The following is an 11,373-nucleotide window of genomic DNA, read 5'->3' on the forward strand; positions in this document are numbered from 1 at the left end:
TGATGTTGGTGATTGATTTGTGAAGTATGAATTATTTGTGGTGAATTGATGAGTGAAATTAATTATATTGGCATGTTGAATATGAACTACACTTTTATTATTGGCATGATTGAGAGCATGTTTATTTAAACTAAATGTTTAAGTTGGTTTGGAATATTGAAAGGGAATTTTAACTTGATCAACATACATATTCACCATATTCACCTAACAACTCTGGTTTTAACATGATCAACATATTCACCATATCGGACTCTCTACATAGTGAGTATGAGATCAATACACACTCCATTATTACCGCATGTGGAGGCCATAACATTTAGACTTGTACAACCTTACTAGTTCTTGTCAAACCATACCTTTTCACTAGTAGAAAAAATGAAAAAGGCACCCCCTTTTCCCACTGGTTTTTAAAAACGATGGGAAAAGAAATGGGCAGGACTTGGATAATTTCTTTTCCCACCGGTTCCTTATAAACCGGTGGCAAATCTTGGATTTCGCACCGGTTCATCCCAAACCGGTGGGAAAAATTTATTTAGAACTGGTCAATTTTCTTTCTTACTCTATCATTTCCTCGATCTTTCCTCCTCTCTCATCTGCCTCTCTCTCTCCTCCATTGAAGCGTACTCGACATTCTCCATTGAAGGGGCTTCTGATTTGCAAGTGCCCACCGTCGACCATTGCTGGGTCTGCCTCTAATTGTCGGTGCTAGTGATGGTGGGTTCCAGCCTCTAATTGTCTCAAGCACCACCGAATTTGTTCGCAAGTGCCCACCGTCGACCTTTGCTGGTTCTGCCTGCTCCGGTCGCACGCACCACCGTCCTTGTGCTCCACCACCACCGTCCAACAGCTGACCACCAAGTTCGTTGTTGAATTCTATTTATTTAACTTCTTACCTCAATTTCGTTTTCTTCTTGCTAGGGTTACAATTTTGATTGCAGTTTTTAGGTCAAAATTGGGGCAATTTCATTGTTATTGTTGTTGTTTTTAAATTATTATAGGTTATTAGTTCTGAAATATATTGGCATTTTTCTAGGGTTTTGTTAATTTAGATTTTTCAATTTATTTTTATTAGCTTCTAATTTTCTGGAATACATGTTTGATTCCTTAATGGTCCAGGATAGAAATGGAAATTTAGCATCCGACACGATTGCGAACCTTGTTGATGAGCTTGGTGCTGTGGTTATTTACAGAGAAGGACTTCCAATGAATGTATCTGTCACCATGTCTATCTCCTATGTGTCAACTGCCAAGGTTGATGTATGTGTAACTTCAATTCTTGAACTTCTTGTTATTGTTTATCATGCTGATCATACTTTAGTTTGTTGTATTAGTGACTTGTGATGGTTTGCTTCATTATGAATGTTAACATGAGCTATTTTGGCTCGGGCAAATGCTAGTGATACTACTCAAATTTAAGCTATTTTGTTGATACTAGTCTAGTTTTAACTATTAAGTAGATTATTAGAATGACTTTTTAATTGTTTAGTTAATTTTATAATTTTTTTGGTGTGTGTGTGTGGGAGGGGAGTGACTGAAGATATCTCATTCTTGTCATGATGTGAAGTCTGATGAATAGAGCAAGAAGCCCATAGCTTAGTGGAGCAAGGCTTCAGTTCCCGTGGCTGTGACTTGGGTTCGAGGCTCATATCCCCCCTCCCCCGTGGGTAATACCCCCTTGATATTCCTGTGATAGGAAATCAAGGTGAAGCCCACCCCTTACCCCTAAAAAAAATGAAGTCTGATTTGCTTATTATGCCAACATTCCTTCCTCCAAGAAAGAACGGTTAAATTATTTTTTCCGTAAGGCAATTCATGAGTTGAGTGGTTATTATTCAGTCTCTTTAATGAGGCTAACTAAGGATAATTAAGCATATGCTCTATAATTTATTAAACTAGATTATGATTTATGCATCATTTCTAGAAGAATTTTAAGTGTATACACGAACAGTTAAGACTCATGAGGTTTCTTTCATGTGATTATTTATGAACTAATTGCTACATTCCTGAACTTGTAGTGTTTTTTCCCCATCTGTATAAAGTAAATAAATATCTAGTTTTCAGTTCTTATGCCTTTACTAGAGAAGAAAATACTAGTAGTTATAACTGTTGATTCACATAATGTTTCATGGTTAGATCTTTGGTTATGTTCTTGGTGTTTCTGCTGGGTTTGTTGTTGGTAAGGCCCTATGGTTCATACTAGGGCTTGCATCGCCAATCTACTTGGTCAGGGTGGCTCTCGCAAGTATGGTTTGACCTGGAATTAGCTTAGATATTTCAAGAATGATAGAGACCGGCGAGATTTGACCACATGTGGTGCTGCAGCTGGAGTGGCTGCTGCTTTTCGTGCTCCTGTTGGTGGTGTACTTTTTGCCCTTGAAGAAGCAGCCTCCTGGTATGCTTACTCTTGGTTACCAGCAAAGAAAATTTTGTACAATTTGAATCTAGAATTTGATGCATCATATAAGGTTTCATGCATGAAGCTTAGCATAGAACAAAGATTTTAATTTGTCCATCTATCTTATTGTTAAAGCCTCAGTCATATCTTGGACCTAGTTTATGTATATGTGAGGGATAAGATGAATTTATTTATTAATTTAGGTAATCTTATTACTGCAAAATGAAAATCTGATGATGGAAGTGGAATGTATAAGATATTTATAATGGATAGGATCCTAGATATGTACATATGTAGTAATGCTATTCTTTTCTGACAACTTAAAGCCTATGTTACTTTGGCTCTTCAGCTTGTCTTCCTACCCATGTCGAACAATCGACATTCTGACAAGGGTATATAATTCTTACACAACACTCCATGCTCACTCATTCACTTCAATTATCTTGAACCCCTAATTTTAGAGAAAAAAATGTACAAATATAATGAAGATGAGAATAAGTACGATATGTTTTCACAAGTACGTTTCACACAAGTATTTCAACAAAAATTAACTATCAAGTCTGCTTAACATGTGTGCATGCATCTGTATGCTTTAACTCACGCAAAGTCTTCTAAAAATGAACATGTTCCATATATGTCGTGTGACTCGTGTCCTTGCAACCATGTCCAATTCTAGGATGTGTGTCGTATCTGATTTTTACATTCTAGTGTAGCAATTATTTTGATATGTACCTGCATCCCTATTCTCCTTCATATATACTAGAGGATTTATATCAACTATGGCAATGATAATGTCCTCTATGCAGTAACTCAGTTAGCACAAACTGTGATGCGTAGTGCTATTGGAAAAATGCCACTTGACAGGACCTTTATGGAGAGAGACACTATAAATGCAAACATTGTGGTATGATTCTTATCACCATGTCCTTAATCCTTTACTATTATACTTTTATCTCTGAATATTGACATATATATTCCTTATGCTTGCGGTGTATGATCTTATTTGCCTTAGTAGGGTTTCTTCATATTGTGTTTCAATGTGTGATGTATGAGTAAGTTTATATTTTACATGAATTAGTAGGGTTTCTTCAGCATCAACAAGTAGGGTGCTTTACTCTTTTTAGCTAAGTTCTTGTTCGTGGCGCGTTCGATTTGCTTTAAACTTAAAAGGTTTAATCTTGCTTTCCTCAATTTATTTTTCCTCCAATATTTTACTTATTTAGCATTTTCAATTAATTGCAAATTCTGATTATAATTTGGACTAATTTGAGCTTGATCATGCTGTAGGACTTCAATATGAGTACAAAGCAGTTGATCTTATCAAAGGGGAGCAATTTAATCCAGGTGACTAAAAGCTGTTGCTTCGTCTTCGTTATTTATTATGATTATTATCTGACCACTTAAATAAAACCAATGTACTGCTCTCAATTTGGTCAATTTAGTTGTTTTATGTACATATATTGAAGGTAGTAGTTTTTAGTGGGATGTTAATTAACATTTGTAGTGAAGTTGGAAATTTTATTATGATTGCTTTCAATTAAAATCATTTTGAAACACTGGAATTGAAATAATCTCGTGTTTTTCGTTGATCAATACTCTTATGATATTAGTTTTCCAAGCTTTTTTTAATTGAGAAGTTATGTTAACACATGATACTGACTGTTATTTGTTGTTAACATAAACGCTTGCTTATTTGCTGTATTAAATTCCAACAATAGCTAAGTTGTAATTATTCGCGGTGGTTGGTAGAAGCCTGGGACCAGAAACTGTGTGAGTCCTTGTTAAATTAATCCCTGCTCCTCCCATATGCACAATGTGCTGAAGGATAGTAATAACCATTGATAGTATTATTACTGCTAGGATACATGGTCCACAATAGGCTAAGTCCCTGGCTAAGCTGCCCTCTGCTGTGGACTTGCATAGTTTCTGACATTTGATTCGTAAGTCTTTCAGATCTTACAAGTGAACTACCAAGTATGAGTTAATCAAATACGGAGTTCTAAATAACAGTCACGGTTGTGTCAACATGCATTCAACAGCTATCTGTGGTTTTTTCAAAGTTTTGTCTGGCCTTTTAGCAACCCACAACCTGAAAGAGTAGCCATGACTACCTTATACGACTGATTTTAGTTAATGTCATTGCAGTCCATCACCTCATAGAAAATGTATTAACTTTAAAGTTGATAAAGATTTATGATTTGAGGGAAAAGAAATTTTGGTGGGTGCAACGAACTAGTATTAACTAGTATATACCATGCTGAGTTTGTCTCGTGCAGGTCCTGTAGCAGGTCTTACTCTGGTACAGATTCTGCTGCAGTCTCTGTTCTGGGTGTTGGATTTGGTTTGCTGGGTTCTGGCTTTGTTGAGTTCAGGTCTGCTAGGGTCTGGTTTACAGACGCTCGGGTTTCTGGTTTCTAGTTGTTGTGCTGTTCCTGGCTACTGGGATCTGGTTGCAGGCTCTGGTGTAGTTCATGTGCTGGATTTGGTTGCTGCAGGTGTTGGGTGGCTGGCTATGCTTGGTATGCTCATCTGTTTGGAAACCTGCTACTGGAAGCCTGCTGGCTGTGTCTGTTTGGGCTGTTTCTGTTTTTTGTTTCTGTTAGGGTGGGCTGCTGTCTTCTATTGCAGTGCATCATGGTTGGCTATTTTTGAAGAAAATATATATGTTAGTGTTTATATGTCCATTTTTTTTTTAGTTTTTTAAAGTGTAATATTACAAGTTATTGAGGCAAATGTATGTGTTTTATGTATATTATGATTATATATAAGTATTTGGTACAATTTAAGTGAAAAAAATGCAAAAAAAAAAATAATTTTTTTTTTAATTTTTTAGGGCACTTTTGGCACCGGTTTTGGAAAGAACCGGTGCTAAAAGTTTTCCTAAAATTTTTTTTGGAGACTTTTGACACCGGTTCAATGTGTAAACCGGTGGGAAATGTCATGGTTTTGCCACCGATTCACCCCAAAATCGGTGGGAAATGTCTTCCATCTATAACATAAATCACATGTTTTTGCCACCCGGTTCACTCCAAAACCGGTGGGAAAAGTGGTTTTTTCCACCGGTTTTGAACCGGTGGGAAATCTTTGAGGATTTAGCACCCCCCAAATCAAGAACGATTCAAAACCGGTGGGGAATGTGTGGTTTGAACCGGTGGGGATTGGGGTTTTTCGCCTAGTGTTTACTTCTGCTCTCAAGCATGGAGAAAACCCGATCACTTCTTGACCTTCAACAAGAAAAGTCAAAATGCTGGTTCTCTAGCAGTTACACACATTTCAAGTTCAAAAGATAAGCCAAAGAACACAAGAATTAACAACGATGATTCTAAATCCCCTTTTTCAAACTAAAGGGAACATCACAGGCTTAAATAATTCAACACACATACTATCAAAAGATAGAACAAATAACATCCATGATCAACTAGGAAAAATGTCAATACACATAATCATACATGATTAAACTAAGCACACAAAAAATGGCAGTTATAAGGTACTAGAACTTTAGCAAAATTAATTAGCACTGTTGCTAATAACTCACAAAAATTCCCATCTCAAAAACACTTACCAACGTGAGTTTAGAAATATCTTACATAAATTTGAGAAGGAACATATCTGATATTGAGCACGATTGACCGCGCATCCTGTCTGCTACCTTGGTACGACACGCAGACTTTCTCAAGATTACCCATTGCATCTGTTAACTAGCACACGACCTCGTTCCAAAGAGAACAATCCTTTGATGCCATGGTCGCAGTACCACAACAGTACGCTCACTTTGATTATTAAAGTTAATTTGATTTCAATGAACAAGCACTGTCCATCATTAATCCATAACAAAAGTAAAGTCTACAAAACCACACGACCGTGTAGAGTAACGTAGACGACCATGAGTATCACAGGGTCACGTAGTACAAGGTACATGACCATGTATCGGATTGTTGTACAATAATGAGTTTTCAACCAAGGAGTTACTCTCACCTACTCGTTCGAACAAATCAACTCGATTAAGTCTGAGATAAAAACTTTTCGGTTGCATTACTAACTCCAACATACTCTACTAGGAAGCTTATCATATCTCAATGGCAATTTGGGATACATACACTTCATTCAAAGTATTGAACACGTACTTGTCTGTTAATTGAAAAGACATAATATACTAGTGTGAGATCTTGTTGGATATTGTATGTTTTATCAATATCTAATTTATATAATTTTTACACATATGAAAATAAAAATAAAATCATTTTAACATGTGTATTAGAGACTGTGAAAAAGTAAAAAAAAAAATGCATTAAAATATTAGGCTAAGAGGGAGTATATATAACAGTGGACCCATATTATATAAAGGTACTTAATAGTTGAAGTCGTCACATTCAAGGGGAGTACGTATATAATAATCCATACTTCTTACATGTAAAAAGTACACATTTAAAAGAAACGGCCGTAAATTTCATCAATGCCGTAAATTTCATTAGAAACAACCAATAATAAGAAGATAGGAATTGAATATTTGGTGATAGATGAACTATTTTTGCTACTATGTATCTTGTTAAATATCTTAATCATTGCCATAGTATTAATTAGCCAAAATTAAAGGGATTGAAGTTTGATAATTGAAGAACAAGTGAAGCAGCGTGATTGGAAAAATTTATATTTTTGATCATGTTATTCATGGAAACTGGAGAAGGAGGAGGTGAAGAGATTAGAAAACATTGTAAATTTCACCTAATTGACTGATATGATAGCTAAGTAAATAATGCTAATTGCTAAATAAATTGAGTAATTAACTCTTAGAAAGCTCTTTGTTGAAATGTAAGTTGGATAAAGAACACGGAGCCAAATCTACAACTAAAGCCCACAAGTTACAAAGTATTAAATTAAACTGATTTTTTTTATATAATTTTGGGCCTTTTTTGGCGTGGGCCCTAGACTGTCGCACTAAGGGCTGAAACTAGGTTTGCATCTCACAATCTTGAGGTTGTGGGATATATAAAACTAGGGCTGAGCAAAATTATTTGAAGATCCGAAAATCCGATAATCTGATCCCCATCCGATCCGAAAATTATGGAAATCCGATCCGAATATGAATTCAAATCGGATATCTGATCCGGATTTTTAAGATATCGGATATCCAAATTTTGGATTTCAAATATCCGATATCCGAAAAAAAGTTGGACATCAGACATCGGATATCCGATCCGATACCCAAAAAATAGTTGTTTTTCCATTTTTATTTCTCGAATATTCTCTATTTCATAGCCTTTTCACATAAAAAAAAGGTTAAAGACTAGAACCCTAATTCCCTAAACAGAAACGCATTTCCCACACACTCCCGCCTCTCTCTTTCTCTCCCCTCTCTCCTCTCAAAGTCTCAAGTCTCTGAGATTTCAGTCATCTCACTCCTAAATCGAGTGCCCTCTTATCAGATTTTAGTCATCTTACTCCCAAATCAACTACGGTGACGGCATCTTCTCCATTTCTTGGGTCGGTGACATCGTGGCAGAGACAGCTACTCTATCTTCCTCACGGCTTCTTCCTCTTTAATAAGTTTCTTCCTCTTTTTAGTTTGCTCCCTTGTTCATTTTCTCCTCTTTTCTCTCCCTTAGGTCATTTAATGGTGATTTTTTTTTGATTTGATTTCATTTAATGTTGAATTTCATTTTCGCCTTCTATTATATTGTTGATTTCAATTCTTTTGTTTATGTATAAATTTCTAATTTCAATTCGTTTTTGTAAGTATAAATATACCCTTGTTTTTCTTCAATTACTGGTTCAATTAACATGTGTTCATACTGGCAGTATATAGGGTTATAGGTTGATTTGTGTTCAATTAGTGAGTTAGTGATGTTAGTGTTCAATTTTGTGGGTTGATATTTGATTGTTCATTATAATTAGTATGCTTTAATATTTAATTTTTGATAAGTTAATATTCTGCAATTTGTGGGTATTTAAATTCTAAAGTGGTCTAATGTTGTGTTGTAGATAATGGATGATATTACTGCTGAAAGTGTTGCCCCAACTAACCCGTCAAGTGAGGATCCCTAGGTTTCATGTGCTGCTGCTGTCGAGCCTGTTTGAGATCAAAATCCACCACCAACAGTTTCAGCAAAGAGACCTTCAACTGGGACTAGTAATGATGTAGGAGCTGAAAATAAAGGTAAGAAAAAAAGGTCTTGGCTTTGGGATCATTTTGTGTTGATAAAAAAAGGTGAGGATAAAAGTTCAAAATGTTTGTATTGTCAAGTTGATGTTTGTGGTGACTCTAAAAGTGGTCAAGTGTTATGAAAAATCATCTTTCAAGGTGTAAGGATTATCCCCCTAATATTTAGCAATCACAAAGGCTTCTTGCTTTTTCTAGTGAGCAAAGTCAACAACATTTAGTAGATAGTATAGGTGACAATAAAAAAAATGTGAAAAGAAGGGGAAATTAGAATTTTGGAAGTTTAGGAAGGAAAATGGTCGAAAAGCTTTTGATAAAATGATAATAATGGATCAATTCCCATTTAGGTTTTCTGAGCGTGAGGGTTTTCGCCATTTTATGTCTGCTGTTCAACCAAATTTCATTATTCCCTCTCGTTTCAAAGTTGCAAGAGATTGTAATCGTGTGTTTTTGGACTCAAAAAAAAAAATCTGATTAGCAAGTGTTCTTCTCGTATTTGTCTCACTACCAATACATTTATGGACCTCTTTTCAAAATTTGTCTTACATGTGTTTAACAGCCCATTTTATTGATCATAATTGGAACTTGCACAAAAAAAAATTAAATTTTTGTCCAATTAGTGACCATACAGGTGAGAGTATTGGTAAATCTTTTGTAAAGTGTTTGCTTGAGTTGGGTATCACCAAGGTAATGACCATTACCGTAGACAATGCAAGTTCAAATGATGTAGGGGTTCAATATTTGAGGAGAAGGTTGCAAAGATGGAAAGATGGGACTATTTTAGATGGTAAATTCGTGCATATGTGATGTGTAACCCACCTTCTTAATTTAAGAGTGAGGGAAGGTTTTAAAGAGTGTGATGAATCAATAAAAAGAATACGTAGTGGTGTGAGATTTGTTAGATCTTTCCCTGCTAGATTGCAAAAGTTTCAAAATTGTGTTAATCAAGAACAAATTGAATCCAAACGTCAACTTTGTTTGAATGTTGAAACTAGGTGGAACTCCACTTATTTGATGTTACAATATGCTATGGTATATCGAAAAGCTTTTGATTTGTTGGAAAATTCTGATGGTGATAAATTTCTTGTTGAATTAACAAAACTCTCTGGTGTTCCTACTGATAACGATTGGAATCGTGTTGCTTCTTTGCTTATCTTTCTCAAGATATTTTATGATGCCACTTTGAGACTTTCTGGAAATTTGTATGCTACTACCATTGTGTATTTGCTTGAACTTGTGACAATTGGAAGATGATTAAAAAAAGGTGTGAAAGTGTTGATAGTGGTGAGATGTCAATGGCTCATGGGATGAAGAAAAAACATGAAAAATATTGGGATAATGTGGATAACATTAACTTGATGTTGTATGTTGCTGTTGTCCTTGATCCTAGATGGAAAATACATTATGTGAAATGGGCTATTAATGATCAATATGACTATGTGAAGGCTGCAAAATTGCATGATATGGTCATGAATACTTTGACTACGTTGTATAAACATTACGCTTCTTTACAAAGTCAAAATGTGCCAAATGTTTCTGAAATATTGATTTGATGAGTTCAAAGAGACTTGGAAACTTGTAATGATTGGCATGATGTGGCATATTATGAGATTGAAAGGGATATTGGTGGACTAACGGTTTTTTGATAAAAAAAATAGTGATTTGGACAAGTACTTAATGGATGATAGAGAGCCTATCACGGATTATAATTTTGATGCTTTGGGATGGTGGAAAAAAGGGGTGGAGAGATATCCTATTGTAGGTCTTATGGATAGGGATGTATTAGCCATTTCAGTTTCTACGGTTGAATCCGAATCTGCGTTTAGCACTGGTGGGAGAGTACTGGATGTGTTTCGTAGTTCTCTTTCCTCACATATGGTTGAAGCTTTGATATGTGCACAAGATTGGATGCGTACTACACGTGATCTACTTATGATTGAAGAAAGTATTGATGATACTCAACAAATTAAAGAGGGTAATACTTTTTATAATATCTATTATTATTTAAGTTGGAATTTGCAAAATGTTTCTGTTTTTATTCTATTTTAGTTTCTGCAACTATTTGTATGTATTTATTGTATAACTTACTGTTTCTTTTAATGTAGAGTTGTCTTCTCTTGTTGATCCTCCCTCGGTTTCCCTCGTCGATGATTATTTTTAGAATTAGAGGTATACTATTTTATTTGTTTGTATTTTATTTTTTTTAATGTTATTGTTTCTGCATTTTTTTTTTTTTTACTTTTATTGTGTTATATTTTCTGCATTTTATTGTTTATATTAATTGTAAAATTTGATTTTTTTTTTGTAGAGTTGTCGACTTGTCGTCTCTTCTTGATACGCGGTTTCGTCGTTGATGATAATTCTTAGAATTAGATTGAATGTTTATGTATTTTTAATATTTGGACATTGGTTTGTTTATTTAGACTTTGTACATTTCTTTGTTTCGTAGTGTGACAATTAGTATCCAAGTTTTCTAAAATTTCTTTGTATTGTAATATGTTATAATTAATATCTCTAAAAGTAAAAAAAAAAATTAATTTTGCATTTAAGTGCATTATTTAGTATAAAATGATTAATATTAAATTATTAATAAAAAGAATCGTTGATGATCTTCTTGCTGAATTTGCTGATACTAATACAAAGAGATCGATCGAAATGCACCAAAGGAGCGACTATCTTTGGAACAAGTGCCTTCAGGTTGTGAATCATATTTAATTTATGTTCAAGCGGATGTCGTATGATATTGATGATATCGGAAATTTTCAATTCGTCTTGGGGAGTTAATTAGGCGTATGTTTCACCATAATAAGCCCAAAATTAG

The 11,373-nt window shown here is 34.8% G+C and overlaps 1 long non-coding RNA gene across 1 annotated transcript; it reads left to right on the forward strand.

The window, feature by feature from the left end:
* Nucleotides 1-3,091: 3,091 nt before the first annotated feature.
* On the forward strand, nucleotides 3,092-3,741 carry LOC110719054. The gene is made up of 3 exons (XR_002511006.1): nucleotides 3,092-3,299; nucleotides 3,474-3,565; nucleotides 3,683-3,741. It is a non-coding gene; the product is annotated as an uncharacterized LOC110719054 (long non-coding RNA).
* Nucleotides 3,742-11,373: the final 7,632 nt, after the last annotated feature.

This window comes from Chenopodium quinoa, unplaced genomic scaffold (assembly GCF_001683475.1).
Source record: "Chenopodium quinoa cultivar QQ74 unplaced genomic scaffold, ASM168347v1, whole genome shotgun sequence".
In the NCBI taxonomy this organism is placed as follows: Eukaryota; Viridiplantae; Streptophyta; class Magnoliopsida; order Caryophyllales; family Amaranthaceae; genus Chenopodium; species Chenopodium quinoa.